Source organism: Gigantopelta aegis, chromosome 9, assembly GCF_016097555.1.
Source record: "Gigantopelta aegis isolate Gae_Host chromosome 9, Gae_host_genome, whole genome shotgun sequence".
Classification (NCBI taxonomy): Eukaryota; Metazoa; Mollusca; class Gastropoda; order Neomphalida; family Peltospiridae; genus Gigantopelta; species Gigantopelta aegis.
Window position 1 is genome coordinate 43,582,915 of NC_054707.1, and position 14,256 is coordinate 43,597,170.

The window sequence follows — 14,256 nt, forward strand, 5'->3', positions numbered from 1 at the left end:
CAGTGTCCAAGACCATCTAAGATGCCAATGAGTTTTGATGAGTTTGTCAGGTGGCGCATATTCATTCCCAAAGCCCAATGCTTAGGGGTTTGCTTTTTTCCATTACTTGCAAGATAGACAATATCCTGAGCAATTGAAAGTATTTTCTTCTCTTGTTCTGGCTTAAGATTAACATACTTATCAGTAATGTCTTCAGATAACCCTGTCATACATGCCAAAACATTATACAGTCGACGGGGACTGCAGACCAAGCACTGTCCAAACTTAGATCTTCTGCAACTAACGGCCAAATGTTGGGGCAGTCAGCATCTACAATAATACTTCTTAAATTTTGTGAAGACAAAAATCTAAGTCTTGTTTCTTCTGATTTTCGAAACTCGGTTGTACATGAGTCAGTGACATCACTTCTTTCTGAAATTGTATCAATGTCACTATCATCTATGTGTAAACTTTGGAGATGGCGATACTAATCATTTTCACTGAAAATAAGTTCACATTCATTCTTTCAGCTTCATTTAACGAATTGATGTTTGGATGCATTTTGATAATGTGTTGCTTCAAAGTGTAATTTCTATATTCCATTATATCAATATTTTCAAAAATTTTAAGAGTTTTAATACATAATTCAGTTACAGTATTCATTTTTAGTACATCATGCCCTTTAATAATCCTATCTTCCAAAACTTGTTTGCTGAATTCATTAAATGATTTTTGGTATGGTGTAGGCCTATCAGTGATTTCGGGTTCATCGGACATGTTTTTTCTATCCAAAATTCTGACATATTTTTTGTGGCACGACGGATGATATCAAAGCTCAATAGCTATTAGATCCTTATCATGAAGGTGCAGCAACAAAGCTTCATCGCCACGTTTTTCAGCTGCTTCCACTAGTTTTGACTGTCCTGTTTCACACAAACTTAATTTTTTAATTTTTCGCTTACGTGAATGTTTTTCTACAGTAAACTCATCTTTTTTGCAAATGACACACACTTCTGGTAGAACATTGGCACATTTCCCTTTTGGTTTTGAATGATGCGTTAATTCTGAACGAAGGAGGCGCTTGCGGAGGCGGGAGAGGAGGGGGGGGGGGGTCTAAATTTTTTAATTCATGTAAACACTTACATTTTCATCATACGTGTCAAATAAATCTGTACTGGTACTACATTCTGCCCCCGATTTAGTAGTGTTATTTGTTTTGCTATTTATTCTTCTAATGTTTGTAAAGTCCATGTAACACTGCCTGTGATAACCCAAATGTTTACACGTTTCAGGGATAGGTTCATTGTTTTCTTTAGTTATTCCATGCTCAATACAGAAGATGGCTGCCAACTTACACTCTTCTGTGTTTAGAGTTTTCCATAAATTAACTGATGTTACACATTTTTTCCAACTTTTTTGTCGAAAATGGTGTAATTGGGCCTAAAATGTTTTTAATGTGCACACAGAACTCACTCAATGAAGCTGACATTTTTGGACACACAAATTTAGCTATTAAGCGTTTTGATTGGCTGCTGTAGAGTTGCTGTGAAAAAGCTAATTTGTGATTAGTGGAATGGGAGAGAACTCTGAATAGAGTGATGTCATACCACACTTCTGAAAATAGTACATTTCAATGTGTTCTAGCTAAAAATATGTGCAACATCTGAAGTGACAACATTGTATTTTTAGTAAAAGAATACATTTCTGAGCCTACATGCAAAAAAAATCAGCTTAGCCCACTGACAATTGTAACGGAATGACAAGATACAGGTTTGGACCTATGGCCTGTGGTGGTGGTGTTTTGTTTTTTTGGGAGGGGTTTGTTGGGGTTTTAATTATAGTTTTAAAATATATTATCATTTTTATTATTATTATCATTAAGAAAAAAACAAAAAGCAGAAAAGATAAAAGATTACTACATGTATGTAACTGCCTGTATTCAAATGCCATTAAATGGTTCAATTGTTTTAAAACACAGTTTGAGTTCTTAATACAATTCCTGTAGTTGTGCGATAGAGACACAGATGATTGAGTAGTGAAATGCCGAGACATTTCTTCAAATGGTTTTAAAGCTCACTCATAAAGACAATGATAATGTGTATTTTATACACCAATGGTCTTCTTCATCAATTACTGTAAATGGATACTAAAACAAAAAGTCTACATCAAAGCGAACATTTAGCCTGCACATAAGGTCATACGATATGACGTAGATTGAAATATTTAAGTGTTCTAAAAATGCATGTAATATTTATTGTTCAACGAGTTTGTAAGATATAAAACTATTTTAATTATTGACTGGTGTTCATTGTTGTGTTTTCTAGTTGTTTGTTTGGGTTTGGGTTTTTTTCTTTTTCTTTTTCTTTCAAATAACCTAAAGCAGCAGTACAATATTAGATAGTTGCTGTTAAAATGATCAAGTCTAACACTTCATAAGTTGTGGAGAGAAAGATAGACGAGAGATAGAAGGAAAGAAGGATGAGAGGGCAAAAAAACCTACCTGCCAGACGATACTAAGCGGAAGGAATAAATAACTGTTTAACGACACCCATAATAAGCAGATGTAATACCATTAAAACCAGCCAATACAGACTAAAAGCGAATTTCACTATATCAGTAATATAGTAGAGAATAAATAATACAGTTCCGTGACCAATTTACTGGGACAAATGTTTGAAGGTGGTTTTTTCATATCAGCAAAGCCTTCTGACTAAAAATAGTAGGGGTGACCCTCTCAAAAGTGTGGGCTAACTGTGCCAGGTGGCGAAATCCAAGATGGCCGACAAAATGATCAAAACATGTTTTTCAGCTTTTGTTTGTCGTATTTAGATAATTTTGATGTTTAGTTATATGTTTTGGGGGTCAAATAGTACAGTTTGACACATTAGGCCAGTGTTCAATAACAAAACAATTTCAGACAAAAATCCAAAATAGTTGTCAAAATTAATCATTTGCTTTCTTTTTCACTGAACTCATCTTGAAAAGTAACACAGATAGTTGCTGTATTATTTTTATTTGGTTTTAAACTGATTTGGATACAAGAAAACAAACTTTTATTAATAATAATTTATGTCCAGGGTGGTATGGCCTCCTCAGGCTCCGAATCAGTTGTTGACTTGGAGAGGTTTCATGTTCTACATCCTCTACCTTGGTTGCCATTAATACTGTGTTTTTGATATGAGACTACTTAATATCTTGGGAAGCATAGGGTTTGTGTCATTGTACTTTCATCAGGTGCCATCCATGATTAAGTGAAATAGGTGGCCATGGGACATATGGTTTGCAATAATTGAGAAGCAGGTACACTTGATGTTGTGAGAGTTCTGATCTGGTGTTGACTTCGTCTCCATCATTCTCTCTTGGAAAACTGCCTTAAATAGGTTTTAACTAGGCAGATAAATCTAAACAAAGAACGAAATGTTTTGTGTAACGACGCACTCAACACATTATTTTACGGTTATATGGCGTCAGACATATGGTTAAGGGACGGTCCATAAATATCGATGTGCTTCACAATCCGAACAATGTTCGGATTGCTTTTCAGGTAAAAACATCGGTCCATCGAAGGTCAATGTTTCGTACACATTATATCAATGTTTTTATGTTAGGATTAGGGGAGGGGGGAGGGGGTCAAACCCAATCCTAACATTGTTAGGATTATGAAAACCATTGACATTTATGGACCGTCCCAAAGGACCACACAGATTTTTAGAGGAAACCCGCTGTCGTCACTACATGGGTTACTCTTCTGATTTGCAGCAAGGGATCTTTTATTTGCGCTTCCCACAGACAGGATAGCACAAACCATGGCCTTTGTTGAACCAGTTATGGATCACTGGTCGGTGCAAGTGGTTTACATCTACCCATTGAGCCTTGTGGAGCATTCACTCAGGGTTTGGAGTTGGTATCTGGATTAAAAATCCCATGCTTCGACTGGGATCCGAACCCAGTACCTACCAGCAACAATTTCTAAAGGTCAAAAAGGCTTAAAATCCACCCTCATACTTTTGTCCCGAAAAATGGTCACGGGATAGTGATATTTTATCCCACTATAACCATAGAATTATACGGTTCTAACTGATATTTTGTTTACAAAACAAATTAGTTATGTACCCTTAAAGAAAATTCTGTCTTTTTACGCTATAAACAGACGAAACTCCACCTTTTATGGGAGGGGGTTAGCTACAAAGTTACAAAGTTCTGTTTGCACAGAAGTATTGCCAGAAATAATTACAAAGTTCTCACTGATATATTTAAGATTACAAGGTGAACGTTTTAGCTATTTTTTCAGCGAGTAACATAAACTATATTCAAACGAGTAAGTACAATAGTTTAAGTCTAATTCCAAACTTAGGTGAATATTGGCAATAATCACATGTACAAAGTTCTACCCAAGGATCTACAAAATTCCTGTAAGCTGGATTTTTTTGTCAATAATAATGTGTGGATTTTTCTTATTATTAAAAAATGTTTTGAGGATCTGGGTTATTCAAAATGATCATAGTAAATACTGCATTTAATATTACAACTGCTAACATGTTCACCTTCCAAAGTTCGTGTAAATATAATGGATATCCTAAAGCTAATTGTTATATGTTGAAATGTCATGACGAAACTGGTAAAATTAATTGGGCATCGCATGTAAGAACACTGTTGTTTCAAACAGGGTTTTCTTATGTTTTGATTGCTCAAGAATGTGGCAGTAACAAGTTATTTATGTCAGGCATGGTAAAATTAATTCTTCTCATTTTTAAATATTTTTATAAATCTCTTCTAGAAACAGAAAAATATATATTATATTTGTCACAATATAAGGCCAGTATTTTTTTTTATTATTCGGTTTACAAAATCGCCGACGTAAATTTTGCTCAAATAAATTTGTTTAAAAAGTCGTATTTTTCACTTTTATTTTTTTATTTTTTTTGCCGCCGACTTCCACAAATAGCTCTAAAGAAAAAACCAGTTACCATTCTAGTCTATTGTGGCGCATTTCGTAATGTAACAGTGAGAAATAACACTTATTTCGTCAATAAATATACCGTTGTAGATACGAATTGTTAATTCGTCTTCGGTCGCTCTCTTTCGGTCCGATTCGCTATTTCGCTCCGATTTCTATGCACCGCGCGGTTGCGCACAGAGATGCCTTGTCAATCTTATTTTGTTACAAAGAATCCACATCTATCAAAGTAGCCATATTAAAAAAAAAAATCACCCCTACTGATACACCCCAAAAAGGTTGTTTTGGGGTTTTTTGTTGTTGTTGTTGGTTTTTTCCTTCCTCCTACCTTTGTGCGCAAAAGTTCTTGTTCGTAAACCTAAAAATTAAAAAATACTGGCCTAAGCATTTCTTGAGAATGTTTTCTAAATTTAGGTGTTTGTTACATAAATTAAAAGTACAGAGAAGCAGATATAATCCAGAAATAGAAAGAAATGAAACTGTCTATTTAAAGTGTAATCTTAATCAAGTGGAAGATGAATATCATTTTCTTTTAGTATGTTCATATTATACTTTGAGCAGGAAATATTTCATATCAGAACACTTTATAGTAAATCTTTCTAGAAAAAATATATTTATTGATTTCCACTCAAAATATAAAGTGTATTAAAAGAATAACCTTGTTTTTAAAAAGAATTCTGTCAGTTCAAATCGAAAACCATAATAATTAATTAATTATAGACCTAGCCTATATCTATTTTACCCACAATTTCTAAATATTTGAAAAACATGTTTCAAAACATTTAACATATTATCTTTATAAATATGAACTACTACACAATGTTCAGTCAGGTTTTAGAGACAAACACTCATGTCAGACAGCACTAACATCCCTGATAGACAAGTGGTTAGAATAACTAGGTAAAGGAAATATGATTGGCTCTGGGGTTGTTTTTTTTAGATTTGTGCAAAGCATTTGACTTGGTGGATCGTCAAATCTTGCTACAAAAACTTCAGGTATACCGACTATCGCCGAATACAGTTGAATGGTTTAAGTTGTACTTAGAAAACAGAAAGCAGCTTATCGAAATTAACAATATTAGCTCCAAAGAATTGAATATAGTATCTGGCCCCGTGCTTATAAAACTTAAAGTCTAGACTTTATTAAAGTCCAGACTTTAAAGTAATGCTATTTGAATGGCGTTGCCATGACGTTAAAAAGTCTGGACTTTATTAAAGTCTAGACTTTAAGGTTTATAAGCACGGGCCTGGTGTGCCTCAAGGCTCTATTCTTTGGCCTATTTTATTTCTTATGTTTATAAATGATGTTTCAGATTCTACCCAAAATATCAGTGTAGATATGTATGCAGATGACACGACATTACACACATCTGGCAGACATTTGTCCGTAACAGAGGCTACGTTACAAACAAAAAATCTTAGATGCCGTCCCCTGCGTGTGCTGTAACCTCACCGTGGTGCAGGGGTGTAACATTCTCTTTGAGAATGGCCAATACAGCACAAAATTGAAGTTTTGAGTAAAATTCGGTGTCCGTAAAATTCTGTGATATTTGTGTTTTTGCACAGTTCTTTACACTGTTTTTGAATTTTTATATTGATGTTGATCATCGCTTTGTTTGTTTGCGTTGCCATAGTTTGACACCCAATAGCCGATGTATTTTTCGTGCTGGGGTGTCGTTAAACATTCATTCATTCATTCTTAGATGCCGTAAACGCTTGGTGCATCAATATTATTGATGCACCAAGCGTTTACGGCATCTAAGATTTGTCTAATAATATGTCTATAAACCCATCTGAAACTACATGTATATTAGTTGGTACACAGCAAAAATTAGGCCACACTGGTCAGTTGCAATTAGCCTAAGTATCAATAATAATCTTATATCACCTGCTCATTGCCAAAACATTTAGGATCAAAATCTTAGCTGGAACACACAAGTCGATCATATTTGTTTACAAGTTTCATCTAAACTGGCTCTCTTGATACGAATTAGCAAACTTCTCACCTCAGAATCAAAATCTCTATTCTATAATGCATATATATATATTCTTCCCATATTTGATTAAAGGTAAGTAACATGGGGTCGCTGCAGTAAAACATACGTTGACAGATTAATAAAGCTACCCCAAAAAAAGAGCGGCTAGGCTAATCTTTGATAAACCACTGTTCTCTCATTCAAAGGCAGAGTAAACTAAAACATGAGCCTTATGTGTTGGAAAGATGCATACCCGGACCACCAACACATACTGACATTTTAATAAATGAAAAACGCGTAATTTTAGTGTTAATAAAAACAAAACTTGATTATTCCTGCTAACTGGGGGCAGCCATTTTCTTTTCTTTTCGAGGCGTCCGGTACTATAGGTTGGAGCGAAGTGACGTCAGCTCCTGTATGTACACTGTAAACAAAAGCAGTAATTTACGACACATTCTGATTAACAGTAGCTCTACTTGGTCTACCAGTAGATCTAACAGTATTGCGTGGCCTCCCATATCCAGCTGACACTTCATCTATAAATAACAATTTTAATATCGACCAATTACACTTCGCCTTTTATAGCGTTATTTGGGAGCATACAAATTCTAAAAATATCGTGCTAGACTATTTATGCAATAGGCGAACTTCTTGGTCTATTTCAGCATTGAAAAAACAGGGGGGAAAGTGCAGTAATAAACTCTGGATTATATACTAGTATAAACAGATTGTATGGCTATACCATCATGGTTTTTTGTTTCGTCTTGAAACGAATTTTATATAAAATCTTATACTGCAATTAGTTTCCGGCATACTTCGTAATTCACCCGAATCATTTCGTATACCCTCGGCATAATCCCGAATGTTTTTAAATCACTGGACTTCCAAGCTAACTTGCGATGAGGACAGACGTCTCGCCATGTACTCTCGAGTTACCCCCACCCCCACCTGGGGGGACTCTTACTGAGTTACGGGAAGCTACTTGAGTATCACGTCACGTACACCGGGTCACGGGCTTCCGTGACTTTGCTGTACGGCGACGCGATCGTACAGAAGAAGAGGAGATGGAGGAAGAGAAAAAGCGCGCCAGGAAAGGCACGGGGAGGGGGGGGGGGGGACCAAAACTGGCGACTTAACCGCCAGAGGCGGTCCCTTCTGCGACGCCGCCCCCAGCCTAGCCTGAGTTGAGGAAACCAGCTACGCCGGAACCGTCGACCACCGAGAGGGACAGACTCAACACCGCGGTGTGTGAGACGCCCCGTAAAGGCCCTCCATCGCCGACCACTACGTGGCCCAGACAGAACTGGCCGGTATCCCTGGTACTGCCAGTCGTCAAACCACCGGCCCGATCAGCCGCCATTGGAAAGAGGAAGGCCGTCGCTCGGCCGAGCGACCAACCTGACAAGGCCCGGCCTCCTCCAACACCCGCACCTTCACCCTCCGACTCGGAAGCCGTCTGGAACGTTCAGATCGGGAAAATCAGGTCCGGCTTACCTCCAACGGCCTTAATGAGGCCACTCAAGTGGACATATAGATCAGACTTTAAACATTTAGACCTTCGTTCAAAATTTTATGTCGAAATTACTTCTTCTTTTTTTTTTTAATCTTATTAAATAGTCCGATCCTCTCTTCTTTCTCTTATTTATTTTTGGACTGTCCTTATAAAATGCTCCAGATTATATAAATATTCGGCCGAGCAGTCAATTATTATTATTTTTTTTATTATTATTCTATTAACTTTTACTAATTGCTATTTTTTTTAATTCTGCCCATTTTCAAAACTACCCTCGCCCCCACCCCACCCCCCACCCCCACCCCCCACACACACACATACTGAGTCAGGCCACCGATCTTATCGGAGATCGGACTCGGAATGGGCGTGTTCGAAACCCTAGTGGTATATGGGCACGTTAAACTAGTTATCATCATCATCATCATCATCAAATCACTGGCATGATTTTGCATGTAAGGTTTTGATTGGTCGAATGAAAGGTCAACTGGACATGAGCTCCAATGGGCTACTGTTAGATCCACATGTAATAGTGGAGCTAATTTTAATTAGATTGTAGCGAACACACGCAAGTTTTTATAAAATGCATTTGAGCTTGTATTTCATATTTGTACATGATGTTATAATATGGTAACCAGAGACTAACTTTAACAAAGACTGATTTTCCTTTTTTAATTGTCTTCTTACGCTGCACTAATTTTATAACGCGGTTCTATCTTAGGACTGATTATGAGATAAACTACCAGACGTAGACTACTATTCACGTTTTGCGTTCCCAGTTTGACCAACACGAAGGCGGGGTTATTAACTCCAATGACGCGGCTGTGACGCGAACAGCTCAAATTCTGTAACGTAAGTAATCATTAGATCAGGAAACTCGAGCTCTGTGCCACTAATGTATTGGCAGCAACTAAGTAAATTACTGGGGGGGGGGGGGGGGGGGGGGGGGGGGGGTTAATGTCATGTTTGTTTTAACTTTAATGAAAGTACATTGTGACTGTCGCATATATAACAGAGACTCAGGGCTCGAAATGTATGGTACGAGAATTAAAGGAGCATTTCTTTTAGAGAATGAATGAATGTTTAACGACACCTCAGTACAAAACCACACATCGGCCACTGGGTATCAGATAAAGCGATACCTAATCACATTTTTAACAAAAGAGAGCGAGATGTGAGAGAGAGAGAGAGAGAGAGAGAGAGAGAGAGAAGAGAGATTGAGAGTGAGTGAAAAGTGAGACAGACAGAGAGAGACACACACAGCCACACACACACAGAGAGAGAGAGAGAGAGAGAGAGAGAGAGAGATAAAGAGACAGAGAGAGATAAAGAGACAGAGATAGAGACAGAGTAATGCATCCAGTTTGGTCCATCTAATTTTATTGGCATCTCTGTCCAGCTTCCCAGAAACTAGTACTGCTCACACCTGTAAAATGTTGCTCTACAGAAAGTGTGATTTCCTGATGAAATGTCCGCTGATTTTCAAGAGGATGTCCAAGAAGAAAGCAGTACTAAATGTTTAACTGAAATACTTTTAAATCACCAAAGGAGCTATTAACCTATAGTTAAAGAAAAATAGGGGATATTGTTTTGTATACTTAAGAGAGGGTGTAATATTATTTATTATAATATTGTTAGCATAGTTTATTTAAACAATATATTTAATGGAAAACTGTGTTAATATGAGCATGGCATCAAAAATTAACTGTTTTCGATGAGTCGGGTATTAAAGTTCGCAAAACGGTCGCCTCTTGTATCAATATCGGCATTGCACTGATGTCTCATACTCCGAAAAAGATGACCGATGGTCAGTTGTGGAATCTCCCGCCACCCTTCTTGGATGGTCAAGCCTAGTTCCTGCAGCTTTATTGGTGTCTGTTTTATTACTTGTATATTCAACGTCTCAAATGTTTGTGTTTTATCGGCAATAGGTCTGTATACATGAACTGCCATAATTGTTTGAGTTTGACGTCTTTGATGATGATGATGATGATAACTAGTTTAATGTGCCCATATACCACTAGGGTTTCGAACACGCCCATCCCGAGTCCGACCTCCGATAAGATCGGTGGCCTGACTCGGGATGGAGGGGGGAGGGGGGGGGGGAGGGTGAAAATGGGCAGAATTTTCAAAAAATAGCAATTAGTAAAAAAGTTAATAAAATAAATTTAAAAAATAAAAATGTTACAAGCCAAAAATAAAAAGAATTGACTGCTCGGCCGAATATTTATATAATTTGGAGCATTTTAGAAGGACGGTCCAAAATTAAATAAGAGAAAGAAGACAGGATCGGACTATTTAATAATATTTAAAAAAAAAAGTAATTTCGACATAAAATTTTGAACGCAGATCTAAAAGTTTAAAGTCCGATCGATATGTCCACGCGAGTGGCCTTGTTAAGGCCGTTTGGGTGCACAGCTTAAAGGGACGAGATGGGTTGCATCCCGTCAAGAAAACCCCTAGACTGACAGTCGATAGACGTCGAAGGTGTAGTGCTGTACTGAAATACAGATCTTGAGAAGCCGGATCCGTCTGAATGAGAGAGAGTATCAGACTAGGGTATAGTTCAGTCGTCATGGGTTGGTATAGTGGTGCGGACGGGCCCGACTCCGGAGGATACGAGATGGTATCACTATAAAGCAAGGTAAAGTTTAGAAAAAATAGTAGGGGCCGACCCCGCTTCCTATTTCTTCTTAGAGTGGGGCGGTCAATCTTCCAGTGCTGCTAGGACAGGCTCGGACATGTAGAGACTAAACGCGAACAACCGTGGCGTTCTGCAGAATGGCCGTCATACAAGTTACGACAAAAACAAGTCGACAGTCAGACGGAGAAATGACGTGGAGGCAAGGAATCTCGCTAAAAAAGAATCCAACCTGGTGGTGCAGACTGTCGAAACGAGAAGCGTTCCAGCGTTCAATCAGTTCCAATGGCCGCATACATCCCAGTAGAAAACTTCATTTCGCTGACAAAAACAACGAAATGTAGGACCCCAAGTCGAGCACACGAAAGCACGTGCAGTGTGCACAAGCGAAACAAACACGTCTTACCGCGTGGAGCTCCAGACTGGGAAGATACTCGATGACGATTTGCGCACTGTGAGCTCGTCAACTGTCGTGTTCGAAACCAAAAGCAGACCATACCTATATAGCAAATGTAATAACGTGAGAGATGTCCGAGTAGTATAGACCAGTAACTTGCCCTTCGGGCTTGGTAACTATGGAGACCAGTTCTTCCAGTAACTAAGATCCCTGCCCACACCATCAATGAACCTCTCCCATAACGATTAGGAGGAACCACATCTGTTTGTTGATACTGTTCACCAGGACAACCATCATTGAAGTCCAGCATGAATCTAGACTCGTCACTGAACACTACACGAGACCAACGCGCCCCTGTTTATGTCCATGTCTGGCAGTGAGGTCAACAGTGATGCATGGTCGATGTGCTCTCAAATGGACTCGAAGGAGACGATTTCTAACAGTCCGAGTACTGACGTGCAACTCTATTGCATATGCAAGCTGTTGTTGGAGTAGCATTGATCTGACAATTACACAAGGCCAAAGTAACCAAAAGTCTGTCCCCTGGGCGGTGCGACGATTTACCCAATACTACCCATAGGCCTACTACACAATACATATAGAATACTATACGAGTTTTCGCTAGATATCATTTGTACGAAACGAGTTAACTTCCCAAACGTATCTGACCGAACGAAAAATGGTATCTAGCGAAAACGAGTGTGGTATTTTATTTATTACCCTCCTTTAAATCACGCAAATTATGAAAAATGAATAAATCAATCAATCAATTTTGTATTTCAAGACCGGAGGTTGATTTGCATAACTAGCCGGTGCACGACTACGTACTTCTGCATTGAGAAATAGTTCGTTGTACTTCCGCTACTTCTCAGTGACGTTTTCATGGGAATGGTGTAGACGTACTTCCTCATAAATTTCCATCGGGTTTCTTTTTTTAATTTAAAAAAAGCTGTAAGGTACATGTATAAATATATGTTTATTTTCACATTGGGTGAAAAATGGGTAAAACTAATGCATAATTCCATATTTTAACAAAACGCCCCCAAGAAACAAATGTTCCCGTTACCCCACTGGTTATGCTAATAATGATGAATTCACAAATCACAACTGACAATAACAATTTGTAGACCAAAAATCCACATAATAAATAAAATAAATATGTTGAATTATTGTCCTGTTCATTATTTTATTTTTATTTTTTATTTAAGAATATTTCTCGCGCGGTCCAGTTTACATAAACTTTTAATGACTGACATTGCTGAATCGGTGAATGACATTTGTAGTAAAAGTTGTGGGATGTTACTGACCTTGACATTAATTGTGAATGAAAAAAAATAGTCCCGTTATGCTAATAAGGTCGCTGTTCAACCAATCGAAATCGACTCTGTTCCGTTGACAAATCAAAATACAGTTTGTAATAGCGTACGAAATTTGTACGACACCGCTATATCTTCACCAGGAGGGTAATAATACCCAATACTTATCCAATACTACTAACTACTAAAAAAAAATTATAATTCTAATCTTGATTATATGGACAAATCAGGTACAAGACCTTTAGTCATTAGATATTATATATTTACATTACCAGTTTATTAGATGCAGTTTTTGAGCGGGCAAGTCTAAAAATATTTTTTAAAGATATTCTAAAAAATTTAAAACTTTGACGAAAAAATTGAAATTATTTGTGATTGTGCTCAAAATCCACACCCCTCTTGTTATGTTCCCAAGACGAAAAGTGGGAGTGCGTTTTAAGCAAACATTCGATAAATAATATGTTAATTATTCAAATATGAATATGATTGTTGTTGTTAATATCAATATAATAATTAAACACGTGTAACTAATATCCAGGTTTAGGGGTTCTTGCGTGATGATATAATAGTTAGTAGTGGTATTGGGTAAGTATTCGGTAGTATTCGGTAAGTATTTGGGTAAATCTTTTTTTTACCTACTCTGTATAAATAAAGATAAAATTAGAACAGACTTTTTTAATGTAACTGCTGAAAAGTTGGATTAAAACCTAAGATTTTAAATATGTGAAATCAAACAAACAAAAAACAAACGAAGAAAAAACAAAAACCCTGTATATTAAAATTAAATTACATTTGCTAATTATTTTTTTATCATTTGGATATTTAATATTTCTGTAATTTTACATTTCCTACTGAATATTTGTTTGTATTACTATTACCCAGGGGTTTTAAATATGTATAATAATATTCATATTATATCACCAAATTTTTTTTTTTACAGAAGACAGACGTAAATAACAGCGAAGAGTGGAACGTGGTCTTCCAAAAATAAAAACATGAGGCAAACACTCAAGTATTATCAGTGAACTTTAATGATTTGACATGCTGAATATTTGATGAAAACTTGTGGGAACAATAGTGAATATTCTATAATGATTTCACAAGTATATGGACTATACATTTACTACATTTTTCTTCGGTAAAGCCTTCTTTTTTTTGCGACCACTGTGGCATTTCGTAGACTTTTATCATTTAGCTTAATTTTTATCAGATCTGCGTCCCAATCATCAAACATACTTATAATTGGGCCTGAAACAATAGTCATTATAGCGATTGGTACATTACGAAAATACAAATGAGAATTAAGAAATTGTATACAATTCAGCATGGGGTGTTACCTCTGTCCAAAGATGCTTAGTAGTCATATTCCCCACCGTTTTGGTTCATTTACATACCCTACTGCTCTAATTTAATGAATACAGCTAATAATAACCCTATGTGCTAGTCCAGAAAGGACACAAATAAGCACTTCAACACGAAG